The 4,129-nt window shown below is 35.4% G+C and overlaps 1 long non-coding RNA gene across 3 annotated transcripts; it reads left to right on the forward strand.

Annotated features, from left to right (window-relative positions):
• The first annotated feature begins 340 nt into the window (after nucleotides 1-340).
• LOC133715371 (uncharacterized) lies at nucleotides 341-2,887 on the forward strand. 3 transcript variants are annotated; one of them, XR_009849039.1, is made up of 5 exons: nucleotides 352-723; nucleotides 821-917; nucleotides 1,533-2,095; nucleotides 2,432-2,489; nucleotides 2,645-2,887. It is a non-coding gene; the product is annotated as an uncharacterized LOC133715371 (long non-coding RNA). The 3 variants fall into 3 exon arrangements; XR_009849041.1 differs by having other exon boundaries at nucleotides 827-917; XR_009849040.1 differs by having other exon boundaries at nucleotides 341-723; nucleotides 827-2,095.
• The last annotated feature ends 1,242 nt before the right edge of the window (nucleotides 2,888-4,129 follow it).

The following is a 4,129-nucleotide window of genomic DNA, read 5'->3' on the forward strand; positions in this document are numbered from 1 at the left end:
TAAGGGCTCACTAAAGTGAGTCTTGAAGATCTCGCTGTTCCCTGATAGGAGCATAATTATGCGATGTTAATAGCGTTAATCACTATACTTTCTTTGTTAGTTTAGTGTATAATCTAGTTATTTACGTTGTTTATTCGTTTTATAGGTATTTTGAGCAAAGAAGGAGAAAAGAAGTAAAAGAGGGATTCACTACTACAGAAAACACATTTGGGGACACCCACTAATTTTTTCGATGACGTTTTTTGAAACTCAATGTCCTTGTATACATGTTAGGACGTCAACTTCAAAAGCAAAAAACACGGAGAAGCTGCTCCAAGGCTAGCGCGTCTAACACGTCCTCGAGGTATGGGGTTCGACTCACACAATACCCAAAAAACAAAATAATAGAAAAGTCCCTATGCTGGGCATTCATTCACTGGACGCGCGTTCTATGTTCATTTTTCCCCAAATTGCTTTAGCCATTCTCGTCTTCCATCTCAGATGCAAACCCTTCAATTTCACTTTCATTATCAGATTTTCCAGTCAAATGGAAATAGGTCACCCTATCAATCAACACTTCCCTCCTCGCTCACCTCGGTGCATCCAACATCACTGTTCTCTCATCACCCAGAAAACCCTAATCTTCTTCCGCGCCATCCAAATCAAGACAGAAAATAGCTGAGGAGTGGAATCCTTAGTCAATCAAAGTTGAAAGTTCAGGCTGGGTTTATGTTTTGTATTAGTGTTAGTGATTTTAGTGTGCACGTTCTTGCTGATAATTTCAGTTTTCTTGTATAAAATCTTGAGTCTTTACACTTATCAGTTGTATTTGTATTGGCAGGTGCAGAATTGAAAAAAGAAGAAAAGAAGGATATTCATTGCCACCAAACCCTCCATATAGTAGATTGGCTGGGTCATATCTGGCACTTACAAGCGAGGTATCTATAGTATGTTCTTGCTTATATGTAACCTGTAATCTAATGACTATGATTATTGGGAAGCACTTAGTTTTGTTTGTTTTTAGATTTTGCGGGGGAATGGATGCTAAGGGTTACAATATTTTCTTTTCAATTACAAATGCATTAGATTTTCCTATTATTTGTTCTTGTTCGTGATTGTCTTTGCTAGAATGATGTGAGATCAATATATTTCTAAGCCACAGCATAAAAGAACGTAGCTATAATCTCTACCTAATTTCATATTTCTTGCAGCTTTTTTGTAGGTTGGGAATTGCAGCATTTTTATATCACTAGAGTGTTATATTATATCACTATGAATATCCTTGTTTGAATCTTATAGACTATGAAAGCATTACCCGTCCATTGTAAACTTATGAAGCATGACATACTTGAGCTCCGTCTTGCATTAGTGCTTCTTTTTGCTCATTTCTAGCCCCATTACTATTCTTATAAATGTCTTAATGTAAAAAAATTGACACTTCCTTACTGATACATGAACTAAAAGTCTGGCTAAAAGTATGTAAGACTTTTTGCTATTCAATTTTCCATCTTTCTCTATTTGCTTATTTTTGTTTCTTCCCATTTTTCTCTCAGCTTTCCCTGCCCTTGGTATCAGAAGGTGCCTCTTTCCCCTGCACTCAGCCTACAATATTTCAGAGGTTGCAAATTTCAAGCGTGAGATCATACATGCATCCTCACCTGGAATCATGGTGTACATTTATTTTCTTGTTCTTTCGGTGGTAAAGTGTAGACGACAATTACCAAAATTATTTTGTAGGTATATCTTCGGTGCTCTTATCATCGCTAAATTATTGTCTGTCCCCATTGTGATGTCTTACCATACTCATGTTTTCATGTGATGATCTACTTCAAGTTTTCAGCATATAATGTGTCAGATATGGTGTTGGATTCATATATAACTGCTTGTCAGAAAATAAAATATCATTTTTGAAGGCTGAACATTGTTTTATTTTGGTATGCAGATATATACCAAGATACACCTTCAGTTGGTTAGTGAAAGCCATGTGGGATCAAAGTTTCTAGTTAGCATATTTCATCTGCTATAGTTTCATTCTAATTGTTCAACTTTCATTTTGCAGCCTCTAATCACCCTATTTTTGACTTCGTATTCATATGTTTCTCCAATATCACTATAAGTAAGAAACTTCATATTTGTTTTCAATTTGACTTGCATCTATTTTTCTTAGTTACTTCATTTCATAAATATTGTCTAACTTTTTCATCCACTAGTTTCTTTGCAACTTGCAATCTTAATTTCCTTTAATATGAGTCACTTCAAAATTTAGTGTTGTAATGCACATTCCTCATTGGTTGTAAAAGGCCAGAAGTTGCCATCTTGATGGCGGTTTATGAGTACTTGTTGTTTCATGGAGTTATATTTGGCTATTGGTGGTCAGCAGATCTTTAAGATTATGGTCTTGGTGTCTTCATTGCTTCATTGTGTAATAACGTACATTTCTCATTGGTTGTAGTTATATTGCAGTGGAGATATGTAGGCTGCTATTGATAGTGTATTAAAGGCCTCTCAAAGTAAGTTGTTTCCATTTTTTTTCTCTTTCTTTTTTTTGGTATTGTAGCAGATCTGGCATGCATTATTAACATGGTACTATGATGCATAATACGCCTGTCTCAAATAATGGTTTCATTTGAATATTGAAATACTTGGCTTTTGGCATTTGTATCAGGTAGTGAATGAAGGTAGTGGAGATCAGCCCCAGTATTGCATGTCTCCTGTCATATGAGATAAATAGGTTATGAACTTGTAATTATGAATTGTTTAGTAGATTGTACTTGTAGCTTAGAATACAATTATGTGTAATAATAAGTGTCTTCTTTTATGTCCAAGGACATCCGTTTTGGATTTAATGATTCTTTGTAAATGTCCTCTTTTCTTTTTAAGGACACTTTTTATTGATACAAGAACTTTTTTTTTTTGTGTCCTATGATAGATACAATGACGTTTTCTTTTAGATTTAAGGACACTTTTTAAGTGTCGTAATAAACATTTGATGACATTTTTAGGAGATTTAAGGACACTTTTTTAGTGTCCTATTATACATTAGAAGACGTTTTTTATTAGATTAGAGGACATTTTTCAAGCGTCCTTGTAGATATTAGAGGACGTTTTTCCAACGTCCTTGTAAGTGACTTACAATGACTCCTTGATAGATGACGTTTTTTTAGCGTGTCATCTAAAGTTTTTGATGACGTTTTTCGAATGTCTTTAAAGCCATTTTTTGTAGTAGTGATTGAAAGGCGAAATCAACAAATCTGCCTGTGCAGATCAGTCAACTTCGACAGATCACTGAGACCAGCTCACAACGATCCAGAGGATGATCTTTATATTGATGGAAAGCCTTGGATATCTTTACAGCTCATCAATATCATTTTTCTAGAAGAAGTTATGCCGATTTAGTACAAGAAAGTCAGGCTGCATGTGAATCTAAGGTTGGACGAAAATTTATGTTTCGAAGCCCAAATTACACCGAGAAGCCCAAGGACGAGTTTGTGCTTCATATTTCAGCTTAATATGGACAAATGACGTGATGTGAATGGTTGGAATAAGTCATCAAGTTCAAGAGCCAATAACACGTGAACCCTAATTCTTTTAGGTTTTGGATTTCCTACACAACAAGAAAGATGAAGGCAACCTCTAAGCATATAAAAGAAGATCAATCTGCAGCAGCTCTCTCTCTCTCTCTTCCTCCCCTTCTTTAGTTAGTTTTGTTTCTTCTATGTTTAACTAGGTTTTTTATTAGTTAGGGGGCTGCTTGAAGCCCCTAGAAATGAACTACAAGATGATTTGACTTTTGATTTTATTTTCTTTTAATTCAAGATGAGACTCTTGTTTATTACTTTTCCATTGATGAATGCTTGCTTGTATGCTTTGAGTGCACGCTTAGTATGCATGTTAGGATTCTACCGCTTTGATTGTTTGATGCCTGTGTCAATAGTTGGACTCCTCAAACCTTCTAGAGAAGCAATTGTTAGTTTTCACTATCAAGTAAACTAAGTCCTAGGTTTAGCAAGGCGCCAAGTTATTTGCGATGTCTTGTGATGTCTCAAACTCTTTTAGACCTTAATGATCTCTTCTTGTTAAATCTAATAAGCGTACCTTTAGGTTGCATGTTAGGGAATAGTCTAGGTGTAGAGCACTTCCTGCCTAGCGT

This window comes from Rosa rugosa, chromosome 6 (genome assembly GCF_958449725.1).
Source record: "Rosa rugosa chromosome 6, drRosRugo1.1, whole genome shotgun sequence".
Lineage (NCBI taxonomy): Eukaryota > Viridiplantae > Streptophyta > Magnoliopsida > Rosales > Rosaceae > Rosa > Rosa rugosa.